This window comes from Mustela nivalis (genome assembly GCF_964662115.1).
Source record: "Mustela nivalis genome assembly, chromosome: 6".
In the NCBI taxonomy this organism is placed as follows: Eukaryota; Metazoa; Chordata; class Mammalia; order Carnivora; family Mustelidae; genus Mustela; species Mustela nivalis.
This window is the reverse complement of record NC_139025.1, coordinates 30,973,472-30,998,100: the sequence shown is the minus strand read 5'-3', so window position 1 is coordinate 30,998,100 and position 24,629 is coordinate 30,973,472. Positions and strand designations below refer to the sequence as shown.

Below are 24,629 nucleotides of genomic sequence, written 5' to 3'. Positions count from 1 at the left end.
GCCACATAAACGAACACAGAGAGTTGGAGAGCTACTGGCTTTGGGGATCTTCCAGGCCTGGCTCGTACCCCGGTTTTGCAGACTTATGGGTAGGGCTTGGATGCCTTATCCAACCACTATGACCTTCAGTTTCTTCTTCTGTGAAATAGGGAGTAGGCACCACCAGCTGAGAGGACTTCTCTTAGGAGCAAAGATGAGGTGGGCAGGCACGTGGCAAGAAGAGGGCACTCCGTGCACCATGATTTTCATGGGAGTCATTAACAGTTAACCTCTAAAAGCCAGAGTTGAATTGCTGAGCAATTCCAGCACCCACCCTAAACTTCTGAGGTCCAAAGCCCCCTTCCTTCCTTTTGAAGTAGCCCCTGTTTCTCCTGCTGGGACAGGATTGAAGAGGGGTCCCAGAGGGGAGTTCCCCTGTGATTCTGGAGGCCCCGAGAAGCACCCATACTTCAACACTCCCAGGGTGGGACAGGATAGTTGCTCACGGCAGCCCCCAACACCCCATCAATTTTCTAGTCCTCCATGCAGACTGCTCCTCCGGGAAATGAGTCCTGCACAGACAGGAGGGGACCAGCAACACAAGGACAGGCGTGTGGGAGGTGTGAGACATTGCAAGGAGGGACACCAACCCCGCATCGGTGCCATCTCTCTCTAGACTCACGACTAGAGGGTCAGAGGACATTTCACACACCCTGCACAGTGCAAGGGTGACTCATTCAGTCTCTGTCCCAACCCCTGCCGTGCCCTGGCCAAGTGACTGGGGGCAAGGTACTGAACTTCTACGGGCCTCAGTTTTCTTATCTGTGCAATGGAGCTGGTAACATCTACATTTCAAGCAGCACCTGGCACATAGTAGCACTTCAAATAGGTTTGTATTCTAGCTGCGGGGTGGGGGTGGGGAGCCACATATGCGGTCACACCCAGGTTCTCCCAGGGACACCTGTTGCTGTGACAGCAATGCAAGAGACAGCCAGAGATAAGCCAGAAGCCATGGTGCACTAAAAGCCACTGGAGCACGAGAGGGTAAAGCACCACTAAGAATGAAGACAGGTGCACCTGCTCTGAAAATGACTGTCAAAATCCAAGGGAGACAGGCATGCTGCAGTCCAGGCCTCCCAGGATGAAAACAGGCACAAGGAGACAATGATGATGGCCCTACCATGGCCTTGGCAGTGACCAGAAAATGGGAATGACCAACGTCCATCTGTCCATCCGTAAGAGAACGGGTGCACAGGCTGTGATCCCATCCACCTGGACGACCACACATCTGCTAAAAGGCAGGAGCCAAAGCTACACGGTAAAATCTCAAAATCCTGTTCATTCCCCGATTTCGGTCCCTCTGCTGAAGATAGATAGGTAAGGGAATGACCCTGTGTTTGGGAAACCCCCACTAAGATATATGGGGGTAAAGAGGCACCGTGTCTGCAAGCTGTTCTCAGAAGCTTCAGGAAAAAAATGAGAGAGGACGAGCAGATGGGACAAAATGTAAGTAATCAGTGTCTCTGGGTGAAGAGTGTACATACAGAAATTTGCAATACTCATCCTGTAACTTTTCTGGGAGTCTGAAATTACAGTAAAAAAAAAAAAAAAAGAAAGTTTTAAAATCCTACAAACCTAGGGCGCCTGGGTGGCTCAATCATTAAGCGTCTGCCTTCGGCTCAGGTCATGATCCTAGAGTCCTGGGATCGAGCCCCACTTTGGGCTCCCTGATCAGCGGGAAGCTGCTTCTCTCTCTCTCCCACTCCCCCTGTTTGTGTTCCCTCTCTCGCTGTGTCTCTCTCTGTCCAATAAATAAATAAAATCTTAAAAAAAAAAAAATAAAATCCTACAAACCTGATGTGGAATGCAATAAGCAAATCACGGAAGGAACAGAAACACTTCGGTGTGAAACATACATGACAGTTCTGTATGCCCCGTAGAGAGCGCACACGCACCGACTTCGGGGTGATGGTTGCTGCTGAAGGGGGGAGGCAGGCAGTGGGATCAGGGAGGGCTGGGAAGGAGGCTTCAGCCCTCTCAGTAACCTCTGATAGACTGCCACACACCTTTCCCCCAATATCCTAGCACCTGTCACAAGGCGAGGAGAGACTGGGTGGGAAGTCTCCAGGCACCTAAGCCTAAGCCTATTCCTCCTGCCAGAGCAATTTATACGGGATACTCCAGCTTTTCAAAAAAATTTTCTAATTTTTAAAAAATTTTTTGGCGTTTTAAAGTCAATTCTGGAGCCCGAGGGCTGTGCTGAAAGGCAATGAAGATACACCCAGCCTAGGCATCCACCAATTCATCCAAAGAATCAGGCCCCAGGGGACTTCTGGGGGGAATCCTCTGACAGCCGCCCCAGGGTCACTAGAGAAGAAGCCAGAGGTAACTGGCTCATTTCTCTGGCAGCCATAGACTTCGCTGGGAGCAGCAGCTTGTGCCAGTGCGAAGGACACTCTGGAGGCCTTAGTGTGATGGGGAAAGCCAAGCTGCTCTGCCCGTCTGAGCCTCAGTGCACCACCCCCTAGCCGTAGTCGGGAAGACGAGAACACCTGCCTAACGGTGGTGTGAGGCTCTCATGGGACAGCATCAGGAAAGGCTCCAGCTACAGCTGACACCTAACAGGTGGTCACGCCTCGAGGGGATGGGACGTTTGGGGACAGTGCTGGAGACGTCAGATGTGCAGCAAGCCATTTCTGTGGTTCAAATACTGCTGACATTACTGGCCATGAGCTGCTCGCAGAGGTCCTGAACCGTTACCCAGAGGCCTTTGTGACCTTCCAAGCCACTGCCCTCCACCTCCAATGATCCCCTGACACCACAACCCTCTCTGTACACCCCCTAGGAGAGAACTGCCATAGCTGTTGGAAGACCTCCAAGGACAGGGCATCACCATCTCACCGGGCAACCCATTCTGAGAAGCAATTTAGAGTTTCTATGGAGATGAAACGTGTTACTAGGAAGTCTTCTCTCTTGTTGCTTTCTCCATGCTGTATAGGGCCTTGAGGACAACTCACCCTGCCCCCTTCCCAGAGCCCTCCAGCTGTAGGAAGGGGGCTGACACAGGCTCTCCCCCAGGTCGTCTCCTCTATGGGATGAACAGCACCACGCCTCCACAAGGCTGGCCCAAGGTAACATTCATCAGCGGCTGTCCCCACTGCCAGGCACTGAGCTGGGTTTATTATATTTACTGTCTCCGGGAATTTGCACAAGGAGTGATTTTTTTTTTTTAAGATTTTATTTATTTATTTGACAGAGAGAAATCACAAGTAGACTGAGAGGCAGGCAGAGAGAGAGAGGGAAGCAGGCTCCCTGCTGAGCAGAGAGCCCGATGCGGGCCTCGATCCCAGGACCCTGAGATCATGACCTGAGCCGAAGGCAGTGGCTTAACCCACTGAGCCACCCAGGTGCCCCAGGAGTGATTTTTTAAAAATTTTATTTATTTATCTGCAAGAGAGATCACAAGTAGGCAGAGAGGCAGCCAGAGTGAGAGGGGGGAAGCAGGCTCACCGCCGAGCAGAGAGCCCGATGCGGGGCTTGATCCCGGGATCCTGGGATCATGACCTGAGCTGAAGGCAGAGGCTTTAACCCACTGAGCCACCCAGTGCCCTACGTGCTGTCTTGATAGATTTGCCTTCTGGGTTATTTCATATACAGAATCAGACCACAGTGGTCTTTTAGGTTTGGTTTCTTTCACTTGGCATATATATACATATTTCCTGTGTAGTTAACATACGGTGTTCTATTAGTTTGAGGTATACAGCAGAGCAATTCAACAACTCCGCAGATCACTCCGCGCTCATCAGGATAAGCATATCCCCAACCCCCATCACCTATCCGGCCCATTCCCCACCCGGCTCCCCACAGGCAACCTTCTGTTTTGTTTTCTACAGTTAAGTCTATTTCCTCGTTTGTCTTCTCCCTCCCCCACGTCCCGCCTTGGCATAATTTTTAAGGCTCAACCATATTATCATAGCTCAAAGGGTGTACAGTACTTCACTTCTTTTTTTCTTGGCACAGAACATCCCATCGCATGGGCACACCCCGTTATACTTATTCCCCCAGCTGATGGACATTTGGATTGTTTCCATTCTTTGGTCATCATGAGTAATGCTGCTAATTCTCCTGTGCAAGTTTTTGCATGGGCATTGTTTTCAATTCGCTTGTATATCTAGGAGAGAAATTGCCAGGTCATAGGGGCACTCTGTATTTAGCATCTTTTTTTTTAAAAGATTTTATTTATTTATTTGACAGAGAGAGATTACAAGTAGGTAGAGAGGCAGACAGAGAGAGAGGAGGAAGCAGGCTCCCTGCTGAGCAGAGAGCCCGATGCGGGACTCGATCCCAGGATCCTGGGATCATGACCTGAGCAGAAGGCAGCGGTTCAACCCACTGAGCCACCCAGGCGCCCCTCTGTATTTAGCATCTTAAAGAACTGCCAGGCTGTTTTTCAGAGGGGTATACCAGTTAACATTCCCACTGGCAGCCTGTGAGGGTCCCCATTTCTCCACATGCTCATCAACACTTATTCTTGCCTGTCTTTTTATTTTATAGCCATACTAATGGGTATGAAGTGGTATCTTGGTGTGGTTTGGGTTTGCATTTCCCTGATGTATAATTATATTGAGCACCTTTTAATTACTAACTATATACACATATATGTATTATTCTTATATTATATTGTATATATAGTATATATATTGCATATATCATATATATAGTATTGTATTATATATTATATAATATTATAAATTATTATCCTTTAGAAAAATGTCTTCAGATCCTTTGCCTGTATTAGGAAAACATTATGTCTTTTTATTATTGAATTATACTTTCTTTATATATGCTTTATACAAGTCCCTTATAAGATGTATGACTTGCAAATATTTTTCTTCCATTCTGTGACTGTCTTTCATCTCCTTGGTGAAAAGCTAAAGTTGTCCTTTGAAACATGAAAGCCTTTAAATTTGGTGAAGTCCAATTTGTCTTTTTTCTCTTTTGTTGCTCATACTTTTGGTTTCATATCTAAGATACCATGACCTAATACAAGATCATGGGTTTATCTTCTAAGAATTCTATAGTTTCATCTCTTACACTTAGGTCTTTGTTCCATTTTGAATTAATTTTTTGTGTTTGGAGTGAGGTAGGAGTCTAACCTCTTTTTTTTTATATTTGGGCAACCTGTTGTCCTGGCAGCCTTTGTTAAAAGGTTATTTCGAATTTTCATGGCACCTTGTTGAAAATTAACTGTAAATTACAGAGTGGTTTTCGGCCCCCTCATCGCACTATTTTTATCCTTCAGAGCATGCTGAGTCTTTTCTGTCTTTGTATTTTTGAAATGTGGAGTCTCAAACAGGGAACTGATTCCCCAGGTGTGCCCTGAGCAGCCAAGAAAGAAGCCTAACCATAACTTTCCACAATCTAGATCTTCTACTCTATTAGTGTGACACAAGATGACATCTGTTTTGCTCCAGCTCCCTATGCAACACCCTGGGGAAATGGTGGGAAATTTTTTTGTGTTCTGAGGTTGGGATCCCGTTGTGGAAATGAAGGGAGAAAGCAAGTTTATGAGATCAGTAGTGACACGACAAAGGCTGTATTCATGGGGAGAACAGGTGTATGATACGAAGGAAGTGGTCCTGAGCTCACACAGGAGACCACGTTCTTCTCCTGTTGTTCACTACGTGACCTTGGGTAACTCACTTCCCCTCTTGAGGCTCAGCAGCCCCTTCAGTCAAATGAGAAGGCGGAACTAGGTCTGGGATGGCAAGGGGTCGAATGCCCACACTCAGCGGCTGCCTAGATCGGTAGGCTGAAGGCTCAGCAGGGAAAGAATGCTGGGATGCAGTACGATGTCTGCCCTGGGCTCTGTACGGGAGACACGCAGCAGCTGGGCTGGGGATTTACTGACATGGGTCAGACCAGGGACTAAGGTTCCTTCCAGCACTACGAATTCCATGATTCTGGACTCAGCTGACCTTTGGCTAGATGCCACTGGACGCCTTCTCTTCCTAGCTGGGCTGGCTCTGCCCCAACAGATGGCCTGAGAAAATGCAGGCGGCCAGCGCAGCTTCTCTGTGGCTTCCTTTCTGCCAGATGCTTTTTCCTCGACATGCGGAAGCCGAGCCCCAGCTGCTGCCTGACTTCCACCTCTGGCCCAGCCCTTGGTGTCCCTGGGATGCAAAACACAGCTCCGGGCTGACCGTGGCCATCCCAGGCGGATGGGAGATTAGCATCCAGTTTCAGAATCAGAATGTCTCACGTACAGAATGTGCGAACACACAGCAGATGCATCCAGCCCAGTTTCACAGGCTAAATAACTACGTGAGGCTCTGGTGTGTTCCCGCTAATGGTTGGGGCTCCCAGGGCAGCGTCTGAGAAATCGTGTTGGGTGAAAGTTCCCTGGGCTCCTCTCCATCCAGAAACCAAAAGGCCTTTCATGATGAGGGGGGGACGCAGGGTGCAGCTTGGGACCCCCGACCCTTGGTGGGTTAGCCTCAGGGAAGCTGGGATGAGGTTCTGTGGGCCCCTACCCACAGCCTCTCAGAGGGGAAGTCAGCTTAAGCAGGTCTTCCGGACCCCGGAAGCGCTGAGAACGGGTCAGGCTGGCTGAGTTCGCACGTCACAGCCCACATCAAGGGGTCTGGCAGGTCAAAGGCCTTCAAACTTTCCACACCTGTGTGTACGGCAGACCTCTACTGCTCGGTGTGTGTCAAGCACTGCCATGCTCCCAGCCCTACCTTCCAGGCTGGCTGCTGGCTCCTCCGATGACCCCTAAGGCTTCCACCGGCCCAGACGGAGCCCCTCCTGGGCCCTGGGGGGAGCCCGGAGGAGGCCCCTGCCTTCCACGCTGAGCCCGCTGCCGGCTGCTCCCACTCTCCCAGGCCTGCCCCCGGACCCTGTTTCTCAGAAGCTCTGACTGCCGACTCAGAGGCCTGGCCAATCTGTGTTCTTGATAGCCCTGGGCACCCATGGCCTCCTGGGAACCTGGGTCAAATTCCTCCAGCCTCCCTCTACAACTTCCTCTGGCTCACAGGTCCTAGCCCCTTTCCCTATCCCAGCCAGCCCCTTGAACGCGGCTGAACCTGACTCAGTCCGCTGGCCTTGCTGACAACCTTCCCCCACACCAGTCCGGGGTTAGGACCGTCCACTCCCATCGGGACCCAGCTCACAGACGTGAAGACCAATTCTTTCCACAGTGCTGTGTGCAGTCAGGTTCTGAGTGATGACAAGGGCCCTGGTGACTAGTGCTTTAAGCATGGGCTTAGGGAACCAGACAATCTGGATTAGAATCCCACTTGGTGACCTTGACAAGTGTCTAAGGCTCCCTCTGCCTCAATTTTCTTACGCTTAAGATGGGAAATACAAGCATTACGACCTTATGGGATTGCTGTAAGAAGTTCAGGATAGTGCCTGGAATACAGTGAACATTCAGTGATGTTATCAGCATCCATTTGTTTATCCAATGGGTTTTTACTGAGCATCTACTATGGACCAGACAAAACTCTAGACTTACGTAATAATAATTACAAAAATAATCATACATAGTGAAAGAGCAGCTGACATTTCCCTCCTCCCGCCCCTACCAAAAATTCTTAGAAACTTCACTGAACATGGAGATGGCTCCTGGAGAAGACAGGATTTGGGGGACAAACTTCCTGCCTGGGACTGAAGCTGGAGGCAGTGGGGACACAAGAACCCAGGACACCGAGGAGTGGGCAGGCCCATTCACACATGTGATACATGTATGCTGAGATGGGCTGAGGCCACCTCTGTAAAGACACAGGGGAGAGGAATCTCCTGGTGCCCTGCGTGAAGGACTGGGAGGCTGGGGGTGGGAGGGAGGTGCGTCACTGTATACCTTTTTGTACCTTTTGAATTTGAACCACGGGACTATATCACTTATTCAAAAAATAATTAAAACAATTTGTAACTTCCAAAAAGAAAAGTTCTCATTAAGGGGATTTCAGATGTTGAACACATCTGGGTTCTGTCCAAGCAGATCTAGAGAACACCACTTTCTTGTTTTGGCTAGGATAGCCCATTATAGGTCATTTTCCCTTCTAGAATCTATCTCAAAGAGATATTTTAAAAGTATGACAAGGGTGCCTGGGTGGCTCCGGCAGTTAAACGTCTGCCTTCAGCTCAGGTCCTGCTCCCAGGGTCCTGGGATGGAGCCCCGCCTTGGGCTCCCTGCTCGGCCGGGAGCCTGCTTCTCTCTCCCCATCTGCCGCTCCCCTTGCTTGTGCTCTCTCATACTTGGTCTCTCTCACTCTCTCTCAAATAAATACATCTTAAAAAATCTTTTTTAAAAAGTACGATAAAGCTCCACGAACAAAAGATGTTTACTGCAACGTGACTTCCAGACATCAAAAAATAGAATCAAACGGTGAACAATGCTGCCTGTCACTGCCCGTGAACCAAACGGCGAACAATGCTGCCTGTCACTGCCCGTGAACTCTCCTCCCTCACGCTGTGTTCCAGGGTGGGTCGTATCTACTGCTGGGTGCCCCAGGATCAACACAGAACAGGTGCTCAATGACACTGTATTAACCATTGAAATGATTGAGGAACGATTAGTACTACTGGCAACACGCAATTATCTTTGACCTACAAAGAAAGCAATTTTTTAAAAAAGATTTTCCTTAAATTTGAGAGAGAGGGAGAGAGAAAGAGATCATGAGCAGGCTGGGAGGGTAGAGGGAGAAGCAGAGAGCCGATGCAGGGCTCCATCCCAGGACCCCGGGATCATGACCTGAGCAGAACGCAGACACTTACTTAACCCACTGAGCCACCCACGTACCCCTACTATACATCTTTTTAAAAATATTTTTTTATTTTGAATCCTGTGAATGTATTACATACTCAAAAATAAACTAATAATGTTTGAGATATGTATGCACCAGGCATTGCTCTATATTAACTACATTAATCCTTTAAAATAACCATATAAGATAACTCATTATCCCTCCAATTTTACAGAGGGGGAAACTGAGGCACAGAAGTTAAGCCATTCACTAAAGCTATGGAATTAGTAAGTAGCAGAGCTGGGATTTGAACCTGGCTGGTTTGAGTCTATAGCCCAGTTCTTAACCCATTCTGTCAAAACCCTCCAGATTCCTGCTTGTAATAGAAGATGAAACATTGAACATTGTAAACATACAAGATGAGGACAGATGGAAGGACAGATCCTGTCCATGGAATGCCAAGGTATGACTTCCACATGTACTGATCTGAAGAATCATTGCAATTCCAGTTAGATTCCCAAAGGTGTTCTGTGAAAATGGAAGCAGAGATGCTAAGGGTCAAGGGTATCCCTGACACACTTGAAGAACAGGGTAGGATTTCGTTTGCTGGGTACCAAGACTTATTCTAAAGCTACAGTGATTAAGATGGTGTGGTACTGGTGCTGGATAGACACAAAGGTCAGTGGACTAGAAGAGTTCAGAAACAGATCGACACATACACAGTCCCTTGATTTATGCACGGCCACAATAGGACACCGAGGAAAGGACAGTCTTTGCAACAAAATGTGCTGAGACAACGGGGTATCCACGTGGGCAGAAAAAGGAACTGGACTCTTCTTCATGGCATATATAAAAATCAGTTCCAGGAAGACTCTGTCCTGACCTAAAGGTGGAAAGCAAAACCAAAAGCTTCGGAAGAAAATAAAGAGTATCTTCATAATCTGATGGGAGAGAGAGACTTCTTAACCAGTACACAAACACACACACACAAACACACACACACACACACACCCCAACCTTAAATAAATGATACATTTGACTGCGTTAAAATGAAGACTTTCTGTTCATCAAGACACCATTAAGAGAGTCGAGTCAAGCCCTCAGTGGGAGAAGATACTGGTAACTCGAATTGCAACAGGCTGATACCCAGCTTAAGCACAGAACTTCTTCTGCACACAAATAAGGAAGAGACAAGACAAACAGAAGCAAACAGAAAAAATGAACAAGATGCTTGAACTTCCCACGGAGGACTTCCCAAGCATCCACAAGTGCAGGAAGGTTCCCCACAGCATGAAGAAACTAGGAATCTGGGAAGAAAACTCCAAGAGCCTACAAGAAGGGCTGTGATGAGGAAGACCTGCATTACTGAGGCCCAGGAGGATACGGCAGAATGATGGCCTCCTGCTCTGTCCATGAGAGTATAAACTGGTCCAACACTGGTGGTTCATCCTGAGATTAGGTGACTTCTTTCTCTTTCCTTACCCTGTCTGTACACCCTCATGAAAATCAGAAAACAAGAAGCGAACACTTCAGGGGTTTAATAAAAGTACAGGAATGGACGCCCAGGAGCGAGTCCTCCCAGAAGACCATGTGCTAATCTGTGTCTCTCTGTCACAGACAAGATGGCACCACGTGTGGGGACTCGACAGATCACCCCAGTCCCTCCCTTGGCCGTACCTCAGCCACCCGAGACAAACAAGGGGAAGGGCTTCTGTTCCTAGGGACGGACCTGACCCCACCCTCCCCTCACCCATGGCCCTCTTACCTCCTTCTCATCTGGAACACATGGGGGAGATGTCACCCTCCTACCCACAGGGCCCAGGAGCTGGGCAGGCCAGGTGCAATTCAGTGGGAAGAAAGGCAGATCCCCCGACATATGTAACTCAAAACGGGTCCAAAGGAACCAGTCCGATTCCAAAAGCGATTTTCCAGCCAGGAGAGTTTTCCCAGCTTCCGGTGTGGTCAGTGCTATGCCAAAGAACGGTGGAAGATGACGGGAAGGTTCTGTGCCTGTCCTGTCCAGTGTGGTCACCATTAGTGGCCTGTGGCTAGGGGGCACCTGAAATGTGGCTGATGAGACTGTTACTTCATTTTATTTTTTTTAATGTATTTTTTTAAAGATTTATTTATCTATTTTGTTGGGGGAGGGGGAGGATGAGCACCAGGGGGAGGGGTAGAGAGAGAGGGAGACAGAGTCCCAAGCTGACGCCACACTGAGCACGGAGCCCGAAGTGGGGCTCAATCTCACGGCCCTGAGACCACGGCCTGAGCCAAAACCAAAAGTCGGACACCCAACCAACGGCACTATCCAGGCGCCCATGTTACTTTATTTTAATTAATTTAATTTGTGAAATAGCTCTATGAGGCCAAGGTTCTGGACAACACAGGTCTAGACTTTTACCTGGTTTAAATCTTTTCAGTGTGCGTGAATTCATGTACCATGTGGGGGATCTGTTTCCAATTAGAAGGAAGAAAGAAGATTAAAAAGAAGAATTACATGCACGTCCAGTTTTATTACCATCTGCCATTACTCTGTTTAGAAAGCTCTTCGAGGGGAAGATTCTGCTCTTGGTCACCTCATTCCCATGTTTAAGGGCCCCTCCTCTACAGACCTGGCTGCAGGTCTGGCTTTGCTCACAGATCCCAGGCCCCCACGGCCTGCCCCCCTTCCCCAGGCTTCTACAAAGCTCCCAGAGTCCTTGCCCACCTTTCTGCTGCCTTGTCCTTCCCAGCGGAGGCCCCAGCTCAGAAAACAGGGCTCAGATGGCTCTGGGAAGGTGGGTCCTTTGCCCCTGCCAGCCTTCTTACTTCCAGGAGCACCCGCACCACGTGGTAGCCCATGTGTCCCACTGTGACCTGGCCTCTGGCCCTGCCTCCTGCTTACTCAGTGCTCCCCATCATGCTGCGGGGGGGGGGGGGAAGGAAGGAGAGTGCAGTGCTCCCTTCCCCCACCTGACACTGGGGCTGGGGAGGGAGAGGCAAGGGCGGACAGCAGCAGCCCACGATGGTCATGGCTCAACCCAGGAGAGACAAAGGGCCTCTGTGCCCTCACACCCCTCCTGCTGGATCTCTGCAGGAATTTCTCTTTTTCCCCTGCCTGACCAAAATCCACTCTGAGTCTGGCTTTTCAGTGTTGGTAAAATGACAGTGAGAGCAGCACTGGTCCTACAACGCACCGGGAGGACAGGACGGACTACTTTATCTGGAGCTTAATGAGGGCTCGATGAACAGTCGCTGGTGACATTACTCATCCTGGACAGCCCAGTGGTGCAGAAAATGCTTTGCCCGGGAAAGGGAGATGGGGTCTGCTCTAGGCTCTCCTACAGGCTTGCTGTGTGACCTTGCACAAGTGTCTGTCCTTCTCTGGGCCTCCATTCACTCAGTAGTACAATAAGTGGAAGACTATCCCTGCCCTACACTACTTCAGGGGGTTGCTGGAAGGGTGAGTCGTGATCACCCTTGAAGACATGCTTCGACAAAGTGAACCCCATTTCTAAGCTGGAAGTGGGGTCTGGCATGGAGCCAACCCAGGGCTCTGGGGCCATATACGGTGCTGATGGTCGCCTTCCCTCGGGGCTCTGGCAGAGCAGGGGGCAGCTGTGGGCTGCGGACAACGGGCCCAGACAGCACCTTGCAGGAAACTCTGGCAGCCTCACGCTCCTTCCACCCCTGGTGACACTGAGTCACCCTGCAACCCACCCAACAGTTGTCGTGACCACATTTCCTCTACTGGGGGATGAGCAAGTCATGTGAACAAGCCAGCTTCACTCGTCCTGGGGCTTCTTGGCACCTACAGCCTCCTGGGCCCAGGCCCACTTTGCAACACAAATGGGAAGCCCCGCTCCCTGCCTGAAATCCCACCCTTCGGCGGCACCTCACTTAGGCTTTTGTTCTCTGCAACCAGCGGGGCCCACCTGTCCTTGTCAGACTTTACAGTGTGCACAATCCCCAATGCTTTAGCATGAGGGAAGTCATCAGCGCTGAGTCCTCCAGAGCAGGAGGCTGGGGGAAGCCCAGGACGCCGGGTCCTTGACTTCAGGGGCTGCGGGGTGCACAAGGAGCTATAGGGAGCCGTCCTGAGGCCTGACAGGCACCTGCCAACCCACCCAGGTTAGACTGTCTCTCCATGACTCCAGGATCGGGTCCCAGGGTGGGACTGTGCCAGAGGACGACAAGGGAGACACTAGTCAGTGGGCCCAGGCTTGCCTATGGGGACAGGGCCGAATCAGGGAGGGGGCAAGGAGGCCACCCTTCAGAGGGGCTCCGAAAGCAGGGGAGGGTCCACACCACACCGGGCTCTAGGAGATGCAGCAAGGTCCCGGAACCTTGGGATGCAAGGAGCTCAGGGGCTCAGGATGATGGCTCTGGACTCAGACAGTGCTGGATCCAGATCTGGGCTCTCCCACTGACTGCTGAGAGCTCTGATCAAGTCACTGAACACTGAACACTGTTCAAGTCCTGAACACTGGGCACTAACCCCAGCCTCCTAGGGCTGTGATCAGGAACTCAAAAAAACAAAAACAAAAACAAAAACAAAAAAACTCTCAGCAAAGGGGCCTGATGTACGCCTTCCAGACATAATGGCTATAATTATTAGGGACACGTCTATGAATGCCAAGAATCCTCCCTTTTTACTTGCTTTGAATGATATGCTGCTCCCTGATAAGATCCCTTTCTTTTACAAGATTGACTGATCTTAGAGAGACAAAGAGAGAGAGAGAGAGAGAGCGAGCAGACGTGCACATGTGTGGGGAGGGGCAGAGGGAGAGAGAGAATCTCCAGCAGACTCCCCACTAAGCGCAGAGCCCACCTCGGGGCTTCATCTCACAACCCTGAGATCATGACCCCAGTTAAAACCAAGAGTCAGACGCCTAAACGACTGAGCCACCCAGGCGCCTCTACAAAGATTATCCTATCCAAATCACAGGATATGAAACACTAACACAGACCACTCCCCTTCCTGGAAACCTTCCAAGTCTTCAATTTTGTTGGAGGGGAGAGGACCAAGGGGGTGGGAGTGGACAGAAGGAGAGGGCCAATCCCAAGGACCTGTGCATTTGAAGGGCAGACCATACACAAAATAGGGACTTGTTAATTCCACGGAGTGCCGACCGTCCAGGGGAGAGATGTGGGATCAATTTCTCTGCACAATGTAGCTATAATCAGTTCTCATTTTCTGTGGTTGTTCTGTTCTATAAAGTCACCATGAGCACTGAGTTAGCGAATACCGAACCACTCTGTCCAGGGGAAACGCATGGTTGGGTGAGGTTCCTGTGAGCCGCTGGTCACAACATTTTGTCAACTGATTAACATGTAACCTTCCTTTTTTGTTTTTTTGTTTTGTTCTTATTAAAGATTTTACCATTTGTCTGACAGAGAGAGACACCGAGAGAGGGAACACAAGCAGGGGCAGTGGGAGAGGGAAGCAGGCTTCCTGCTGAGCAGAGTGTCCCAGGCAGGGCTCGATTCCCAGATCTCTGCGATCATGACCAGGTCTGAAGGCAGATGATTAACGACTGAGCCGCCCAGGCGCCCCAATACATAACCTTCCTTATGCTCCTTTCTTTTTAAAGACACTTCACTTAGTATATATTCTCAACGCGCGAATATTGAACTCACAGCCAACAGCGCATATACCTCGCCTGAAAGAAGCTTCTCGAACACTCGCATTTTCTTGCAAGGCCCTCACAGTGTTCTTACATTTTGGAGCGCTAGAAAGCACTTTAGCTCTGTGGTTGGGGGACACTGTAAACAGTGAAATCACCAACAAAATGCACAGAAAATGGGAAAACCATGGCACCCAACAGACCACGACAAGGGCTCGTTAGAAGGGTAAGCACTGAAACAAGAAGGCAGCGTCTCACTTGATCCGACCTCAGGTGGCAATGTGTGCATCAGGGGAATCCCAATTTATCGCCACTCTGAGCACGACTGCAAATGACTTCCGAGGTGCTATGATTTGAGGGTTACGAATAACTTTAAGTGGGAGAATGTACAAACAGGGACTCTGTGAGTCCTGATGGCTGACTGCAAATGCTCCTTCATTAGGCCCGGCACCGGTTATGACGTGGACGTGAACCCTGGTCTCAGAGCAAGGGTCTCCCACAGAGAGAACAAGGACCCACCGCACCTCTCCCTGCGGAGCCCAAGCCAGGCACCTGCTCACCTCCAACTGGACAGCCCACGCGGCTGCCGGGTCAGCTCTTGTCAAAGGCGGAGGATGGGTCTGGGAGGACAACAGGAGGATGAGATTTGCGGCAACTACAGGGGAGATTCTGCCAGCCCGCAATCCTGGGAGTGCACCCAGAGTCACTCACCTGGGCCTCGCAGGTCACCTGCACATCTTTTTTTTTTTTTTTTAAGAGAGGAAGGGTGGAGGGGCAGAGGGAGAGAGAGAACCTGAAGCAGGCTCCAGGCCCTGTGTCCGGCTCCACACAGGGCTTGATCCCAGGACCCTGAGATCATGGCCTGAGCTGAAACCAAGAGTCAGATGCTTGACGGAGCCGCCTAGGCACCCCTCACAGGTGTGTCTTTACGAAGTTCCTACTGTGTGTGGCCGCCATGCTGCCGTCATTCTGCACAGAGCCCTACACACCATGGGGCTTTGCACCTCCACATGGGGTGAGCAGAGGTAGCGACACCCAGAGAAGTAAAGGAGGCAGCTCATGTTGTCCCAGCAAGTCAGGGCAGACCTAGGGCAGGGCCCCGATGACAGGGTCATCCACGGCCTCACAGAGCCACAAGAGGCACCACAGACTGGCTTGTTGTCAAAGGGGTGAGTGGAGCAGACAAGAGGGTGTGGAGCTGAGGCCCCTCAGAAGGCCACTGACAGGGTTCGGGTTTCTTGAACACCTTCTACGGGTCAGACTTGGTCCAAGTTCCTGACAGGTAGTAACTCACACGACCCAACAATGGGTCTGTGAATTGGGAGCCATTAGCATCCCCGTTCTACAGATGAGCAAACAGGCGGAGAGAACGTGAGTCCTGGCAGTTTGCTCCAGGGTCCACACCCCTCCCTACCCCGTTACACTAGTGCACCCCCCCACCCCCGTCAGCTCCTCAGGTCCAGACTTTCCCACTGAGCTACAGCAGCTGTCCTGCCCCGGGGAAGGCAGAGGGCAGGCCTCCACACCGGCACGGCGGCCTCTACAACGGCACGGCACCCACCCTGGCCACCCCCAGGCCCCGTCCACTCTACTCTCCAGTGGGCCCACTTCTCCCCACCCCTGCTGCCAAGATACTTGTCCAGGCCACCATCACTGCTCGCCTAGACCTCTGCTGTCACCTCCTTTTGGTCTCCCCGCATGTCCTTCTTCACGTGGCAGCTGCCATATGCAAGCTGGCCCACGGAGTTCCCTACCCAAAACCTATACCCTTTATGCCTATGTTGGCAGGGGCTTTATGTGTCATTGCCCAAAACTGGAACGACCCAAATGTGCTGCTGTGGGTGAATGGGTAAACAATGGGGACACGTCCAAAGCCATGAGATCCTCTCAGCAATGAAAACGAACACGGTACTGAGACACAGCCACAGCTGGATCGCACACGCCTTCAGTTAAGTGAAAGAAGCCAGACTCACAGGGCAGCGTGCATGTGACACTCTCGAAAAGGCAGAATGTAAGGACCCAGGAGAAATGAGTGACTGGGGAGCAGGCTGACTACAAGAGGGCACCGAGGAATTTTACACAGTGACAGCCCATTCCATATCGTGGTTGGGGTGGCAGTGACCCAGGCCACCTATGTGTGACAAAGCATATGGAAATGGACACAAAAGAAGGTGAATTTTACCCTACATAAATTTTAGTTCATTGTGGGTTGAACTGTGTCCCCGCAAAAGATATGCTCAAGTCCTTACCGCCAGCACCTCCAAGTGTGACCTTATTTGGAAAGAAGGTTGTTGGAGATGTAATGAGTTGAGATGAGGTCATCCTGGAGCAGGCTGGGACCAAATCCAGCAGGACCGGTCTCCTTGGAAGAGGAGACTAGACAGGGACAGACACACGGGGAGCAGAGGCTGGCAGGCAGCTTATAAGCCCAGGACTCAACGGGAACTTCCTGGGGCCCCTGAAGCTGGGGAGAGCAAGAAGGGGTCTACCTAGTCTCAGAGGGAGCGTGGCCCCTCTCGTAGGGGCCTGGAAGCCAGGGTAGGACTCCTGGCTTCCAGAATCATGAGAGAATCGATCTCTCTTGCTTTAAACCCCCTAGCCTGCACTACTTTGTTACAGCAGCCCTAGGAAATGAATACACAGTTCAGTTTTTTAAACAGGGAACACACTCATCTCTTCAGGACAAGCCAAAGGGCCCCTGCTGTCTGGTCCCTCTCCTGCACACCCCCCTCCATCTGGATGGAGTGCAAATGGGGGTCACGCTGAGCCCGTGGCACCCCCTGAGCACGGCCATGCTGGCTCCTTCCCTCCATGTTTACCTGGGAAACTCCACACGTTGGCATGGCTCTGCCTTCCCTGAGAAAGCTCTCCCAGACACCCTTGTGTCTGAGCAGGACACCCCTCAGTCAGCAGGGGCCCCAGAGCTCTAGGTGACATCCCACATCCTGTAGGCACAGCCCTGCACATCCCTCCTGTGTCCCCACAAGACCCTCTGGATGAGCCATCGGGCCACTGCTGGACGAGTGCTGGGCTCCAGGACACGGTACTGGGAGGGCATCAAAGGGCTCAGAGCAGCCCGGGCCCTGCAAAAGTGGGGTCAGGGGCTAAGCCGGGCATGCCTGTGGGCCTCTGATTTCTCCAGCCCCAGCTCTACTCTTCAGGCCTCCCACCCAAAGGGGGCCCCGATGGCTCGTCCAGTCACCCCCTTATAATACTGGTTCACTGCCCTCCCAAGCTGCTGGCTTCCCGGTGGCCCCCTTCCCTCTCCCAGATACCTTCTGCCCCGGTCAACCTCCCCTTACCTCTCTCCTTGTATTAACCTGCCGCATAGTCACTCAACAAACATTTCTCAATATGCCCTGAGCTGGACACTCTTCCCCACTCTTGCTCAGCACTCGTGCTCTGGGAGCTGAGTACTGGCCAGCAGCGTGCTGGGCTGACAATGAAACCCGCCAAGGGGAATCCCTCTTTCTGCCCTTGGGAGCTTATAGTCTACTGGGGCCATGGACTGAGAGCACACTGTGACAGGTGCAAGGAGCAAGGGTGTTGACGGGTCTACTGCCATCCAGGGTCCCTGCCAGCCTGTGTGGTTCCTCTGTGCACATTAGAATGTGGTGTTCTTCCTCCCCATGAATGCAGGCAACCCCCACCCACCCACCCATGGCTTGACATCATACATGCCTGGGCAAGAGAATGAAATTTCAGCCCCCACTGGTTTCTCTCTCAGCCAGGTGCCTCTGTGCAGTGAACAACCCGCACAACTGTATGCAACAGCCTTAGGGGCTGGACAGCCCAGAAGATTTCTTGCAGGAGCTGGAGGTGGGGCCTGTGTGCTCTGAGGCAGGAAAGGCCTCACATTTTCCAGAGGCTGGAGGGAGAGGCAGCCAGTGAAGACTGATGTGCCAGTCTCCCCTGCCCCCATCTCTGATGCCTCATGCAAAAGTGTGGCCTAGGAACCTTCACGGAGCCTCGGAAAGAGCCCGGGTCCAGCTGTGAGGCCTCAGGACCATCCCTGCCCCTCACTGTGCCGCAGAATCATCTGTAAGCAGGGGCTGGATTGGGGAGGTGCCAAGGAAACACTGAGCTCTGACATTTGACCATGCTAGCGGCAGGGATGGGGGCTGCTCTGGCCTGTAAAAAGAAGACCCAACGGTCTTTCAAACCCTTTCCAGGACCACTTGCTTGCCTGTCAAGGTGGCCCACCGCACTCCATCCCAGGCCACACGTAGGACCTCCCAGACCCAGCCCTGAGTGCCTGCCTCCTCATGCCCAGGGGGCAGTCCTGAGTTGTGCAGGGCAGCTCAGAGCAGGCTCTTAGAGGCTGCGAATAAGCCTAGGGTATCCTCAGGAGGAGATGTCAAAACCAAGCCCTTTCAGGACAAACCTATCCCAAAGCCAGGCAGAGAGGTTAAGGTGATCACTCCAGGCCTCCAGTGACCAGTGTTCAGCCCCCATCTCTGATGCCTCATGCAAAAGTGTTGCCTAGGAACCTTCACGGAGCCTCGGAAAGAGCCCGGGTCCAGCTGTGAGGCCTCAGGACCATCCCTGCCCCTCACTGTGCCACAGAATCATCTGTAAGCAGGGGCTGGATTGGGGAGGCACCAGCCTGGTGCCCAAGAAGTGCTCAAAAAAGAGGCAGTGAGGAGGGCGCCTGGGTGGAGTCCAACTCTTGATCTCGGCTCAGGTCTTGATCTCAGGGTCCTGAATTCAAGCCCCAAGGCAGGCTCCACGCTGGCTGAGTGTGGAGCCTACTTAAAAAAAGAAAGAGGGGGTGGGGAGGTCCTGGGTGGCTCAGTTGGTTAAAAGTCTGACTCTTGATTTCGACTCAGGTCATGAATCTCAAGGTCCTGGGATGGAGCCCTGCGTCAGGCTCCCTGCTCAGCAGAAAATCTGCTTCTTCCTCTGCCTCTGCCCCTCCCTCTGCTTGCACACACTCTCTACAGTGAATAAATAAATCTTTAAAAAAAAAAAGAAGAGGTGGGGAATGGATGAATGGACGGATGGATGGATGGACAGTGGCAGCCAGCAAGGACACAGGCACTGCTCAGACTGGGCCCAGCCTTTCTGGTGCTGGAGTGACAGAAGACTCCTTCTCAGAAGGAGCTGCAGAGGGTCAGCACAGGGAGGGTTAACCTGCGAGAGGTTCTCTATGGCAGAGATGGGGAAACTGAGACTGAAAGAAGAGACGCGGTTGGTCAGCAAAGTTCTGCCCTATAACAAGTCTGCAGCTTCTGGTGAAATCTAAAGCTCACAAAAGACCCAAGATGGAGAAAGTGTTTGCAATCTAGTCTTCCAAATAAGAGCCTGGGTCGACACAAAACTCTCTTTTCTCTCTCCTCCTCTCCCTCCTTCCAACCTCTATTAGGAATGAAGACCTGCAGGCAGCCCTGCCAAGCAGCTTTATTACTGTTGACATAATCTGGTACTATGTGACAGGAAAGAAAACTTTTTATGTTAGATTAAGTCTGTCTGTGTCTGAAAATCTAAAAGAACAGTGATTTAAATAAGACAGATGGGTATTCCTCTGTCATATAAAAGTCCAAGTCAGTAGTCTGGGGTGGAATGATGCTCCAACATGTGTAGGAACCTCCATTCTCAGTTCACCTCAGAGTCCAATATGGCTGCTTCAACTCCAACCATCACATCTGCATTCCAGCCAACAGGAAAGAGGAAAGGAGAGAAAGGCATGCCCCTTCTCTTTAAGGATATCTCCATGCAAATTAAACTCCCCACTTAAATTTCATCATCTTGAACTTAATCATGTGGCCACACGTAGCTTCAATGAAACTGGGACATGTTCAGCTAAAATTTTCACCCAATTAAAATTCAGGGGCCAATCAATTCGAGTACTCCAGGATAGTGATACTTCTCAAGGAAATGGTCCTCCAACTCTAGACCCTCCTCCAACTCAAGAACCACAGAAGTTTCCAGGAGCTTCATTTAAAACAGAGGGAATGAGAAAGAAGCTGACACAAGTCAACTCCAACCAATAAAATGGTCATTATATGATAAGGCCATCCAAGATGGTATGTGGGTAATGTATGTCCATAGCACAGCATATAAAAAGGCATATAAGGAACACTCAGTGTGAAAAGAGGCACACAGACTAAAACACACATACACACAGATCAAAACTGTGCCCACAGACCGAAATCAAGTAAACAGGCACTCAGACTGGGTGTAGCTTCAAAGATAGAAATATGTTTGATGCTTTAAATGTTGCTATTTTGGTGTGTCGGTGTGTGACCATTTTTAGGTATATAACAGACTTTGGGAGGGAAATCAATAGTGCACAAGTGCACGTGTGCACACACCCCCTCTATGGATACGTGTAATAACTCCCAACTAATCTCAGCCCACATAGCTAAGAACCAACATCCTCTCGTGGAATGGTGACAACAACCCTGGGAGGCAGGGATCCCTCCCTGCTCTATGTGGCACAGAAAAATGAGAAAGATGTCCTGGCAGGTACAGGATTTGCCTAGGGTTGCCCTGCTCTAAGTGGTGGTTTTCCCCACTGTGGTTAAATCCAAACTCTTCCATCTGTTGCCACGCGGGCCCCAAGGCCCTTTCTAGGTTCACTACACACAGAACTCTTCCTTGCTGCCCCCAGATGAGGCTCTTGAGGGCTCCCACACACAATTTGTCCTTCTCCACCTTCTTGCTTTGTGCTTTTGCTCGATCTGGGATGCCCTTCTCTGCAAATGCCCTATTTTAGCTGTTAAAATCCTACTCATCCTTCAAAACTCAATCCAGATGCCACCTTTGCCAGAAAGTCCTCCCTGTTCATCATAAGGCAGGTGTAACAGAACACAGGCATGATTTTATATAGTGCCCTGTGATTTAATTATGTGCATATTTCTCTTATTGTCTGTAACAGATAAACTGGAAACTCCTAGATGTTCAACAAATGGATTGATGGATAGATTAATGAATCAGCGGATAGATGGAAGGGCGAATGAACAAGTGTTTGGACAGGTGGATGGGAGAATGGATGGATGGATGGATGGATGGAGGATGGATGGATGGATGGATGGATGGAGGATGGATGGATGGATGGATAGATGGATGGATGGATGGATGGAGGATGGATGGATGGATGGATAGATGGATGGATGGATGGATGGAGGATGGATGGATAGATGGATGGAGGATGGATAGATGGATGGACGGAGGATGGATGGATGGAGGATGGATAGATGGATGGATGGAGGATAGACGGATGGATAGATGGATGGATGGATAGATGGATGGATGGATGAGTGTAAGGATGGGAGGATGGATGGGAGGATGGGTAGATGCATGGATAGATGGATGGCAGGATGGGAAGATGAGTGGGTGGATGGGAGGTGGGGTGGATGAGTGTATGGATGGATGAAGGGATGGATAGATGGGTGATGATGGATAAAGAAGCTAGTAGCCCAAAAAAGAATTTCTGAATATATTTTAGATGGATCCTCCATCAAAAATGTCAAGAACAGAAAGAAGCAAGCATAATAAATGAATAAATGCTATCATCAGATGCCATCCATAGGAAGCTAAGTCCTTGCTTAGAATTGCAATATCCCTAGAGAAATCTACAGTACCCATCAGATATTGATTGAGATTAAGGAAGCTGGAGACATGGAGGTTGGGGAGAAAAGTCCCTGGTGCATTTCTTCTTGAGAGCTTGCTCCTTTAGCCAGAGATCATCAGACTGAATTTCAGATGCAGAGTCCTTTATTTCTTTAGTCTCCAGAGGTGGGTGAAAAAGCACACTTCAGACCCAGGGAATAATTTAGCTCTGGGACAACCTGTATGGAAGCAGAAGGCTTCTCTGCCACTGATGTGGTCCCTTTTCCTCCTCCTGGGCTATTCCTCCCCCTCCCCCTCTCGCCTCGATCCATCTTCAGAAAACAGGCTTTTTCATCAGCCCTGAGATCTCCTCTCAAATGTCAATCAAGGAGTTGGGTTGGTGTTGACAGCTCAGGTCCCATCTCTTAACTAGGGACAAAAAGTTCTTGGCTTTGACAAAGATCCCAGAGTCAGTGAGGAAATGGGGGCCACCTTCATGGGGGGAGATGGCCCACAGGATGAACTCCTCTAGGGCAGCCTCTCACGGACTTGCTCAAAGTCCCTGCTTTGGTCTCCCTCTCTTAGAACCCTTACCTCCCCTGGGCCCCAGGTTTGTGTGTAGGTTCTGTGGGAACTGTCACTCTGCCTGGCACCAGGATGGAGGGTGCAGGGGGGCCTAGCCCCTGGGCTGGTGCCCTTGGCCCATAGGATGTGGCCTGAGTGTGCACTCAGCCACAGTGCACACGGCAGCAATAGGCCTTGACCACAACCGCTCTCTAGGCTGTTGCTTTTAAAATGGAACCAACATTTCACAGTGGGCTGGTTCGTCTTTCAAACAAGTACCGACTGGGGTAGGAACACTCCCAGGAATTCCTGGCAAGATGGGGGCAAGGAGCTCTGCTGACCACCAGAGCTGGTTCTGACCAGCAGGAGTTTCGATCACCAGAGCTATTGTAGCCACTGGGGTAGTAGCCTCCTTAAGCTCCACTCCCTGTGAACAGGAGATGGGCTTGAGGGAGGAGAGGACGTACTGGCAGGTGGGGTGAGCCGGAGGTGGCGGTCATGATGGTGGCTTCCAGATTCTTCTATCAGAGGCAGAGGCAGACAGCCACACAGGTACGGAGTTAGTAAGGCCCTCCCCACTGCTCTGTGGAACCTAAGCAGAGGGGAGGGTTCCTCTGTACCCACCCACCACTTATTCCTCCTTCTAGGCCCTGCTGACAAGAGGGAAAGGTCTGGGTTCACTGTATAACACAGTGTGTGTGTGGGGGGGGGGGCACACTGTGTCACCTGCAGCCCTACCTGCACAGGGACAAGCCTGCTACAAGGGAGCCTCCCGACACCCAACACCAGCCTGTCCGACAGGGAGCCCCTTCTCTTGGGCCTCATCCCTGTCAAACCCTGACAGGACAGTCTTCCCACCAGGAGCTCTGTTTCATGACACTGCCTGTGGCCTCCTCAGCATCTCCTCAGCTCACACACAAAATGGCGAGAGCAGGCACCACCTCATGAATCCAGTCACACTCAGAGACGCCACTCCAGAACGACCTTCCCGACCCACCATACAGCCAGCAAGCTCTATAGGGTACCAGGGGCTCAGGCCCCAAGTGGGCTTCCAAAACTGATGCGCTTTTTTCAAAAATGGCTTTCCAAAAATAAACCCACAGAAGAGAAAAAGCATTTCCTTCCAGGCACTTGGTCAGGGTGATGACCCAGAGTCTCCTTTCTGGGTCTTTGTTTCTTATGAAAGTGTACCCCGATTTTCTAGACTATTCCACAGGCTGCCTGCCCTTCTAGCCATCAGAAGGAAAAAAAGGTGAGCTCATCTCCAGCTGGCACTTCAATCCTGTAAGCTCTAACATTACTCTAGGATACCAACTTCTGCTGCCTTTCAGTCAGGATTTGGGGAATCACTGAACGTCAGACCAAGCAGGGACCTGGAGATCACTGGGTTCATTTCTCAGATGGGGAAAATGGGGCCCAGAGAGAGTTAGAGACTTGCTTCCTAGAGTATGCTCCCAAATCACCACGGGGTGGGACCCTAGAGACATCTGCCAGCCCTACTGATGTCCTCCAGCCAGCAAGGCCCCAAGCCGCTTCCAGATCGGCAAAGGACGATACAGTTAGCTGGGTTCTCTGATGGCCAGGTGTGTGTTGTGGGGGGTGGGGGGGGGGGTGGAAGTGGGTGTGAAGGGGACACAAGAGGGGTAAATCCCACTGAAACAGAGCAGCATTCCTCAGCCTCTCCTTCTGCAATCTTTTATTTTGCCGAAAAGACATGAAAGACTAACAACCACCATCCATTTACCCCATCATTTCATAGAAGAAAGGAGGCTTTACATGCGAAAAACAAACATGTAAACAAACCTGAGTCTCAGAATCAAAGACAGTTCTGCCCAAGAAGAGAGTGTTTGGTGATCTTGGCTGATACACACACACACACACACACACACACACACACACATATCACCAGCTGATTTTCCTAGTCTCTCAGCAGACCTGCACTTGGGATCCAGTGACCCAGCCTGGGCTCCCCCAGATGTTATCTACCCAGCTAACTCCACTCTTTCTGCTGAGGATGCACTATCGGGGGTCCAGAACAGGCCTCTTTCCCCACCCTCGCTCCCCAAGAAGCAAGGGAACACAGCTAGAATTAGGGGAATCCAGCGAGTGAGGATAAAATCAAAGATCCTTTTATTTGGAAATTTGACATCTAAGCGAGAAGATGTGACATTAAAGGAGT

At 50.9% G+C, this 24,629-nt stretch overlaps 1 protein-coding gene and 1 long non-coding RNA gene across 3 annotated transcripts in view; one reads left to right on the top strand and one right to left on the bottom strand.

Moving 5' to 3' along the window:
• Positions 1-24,629, bottom strand: part of RIN3 (Ras and Rab interactor 3) — a 116,013-nt gene that overhangs the window by 86,115 nt on the left and 5,269 nt on the right. The gene's annotated exons all lie outside the window — the stretch shown is intronic.
• Positions 14,602-18,366, top strand: LOC309868182. Its single transcript, XR_014313564.1, has 3 exons — positions 14,602-15,703; positions 16,121-16,503; positions 18,060-18,366. It is a non-coding gene; the product is annotated as an uncharacterized lncRNA (long non-coding RNA).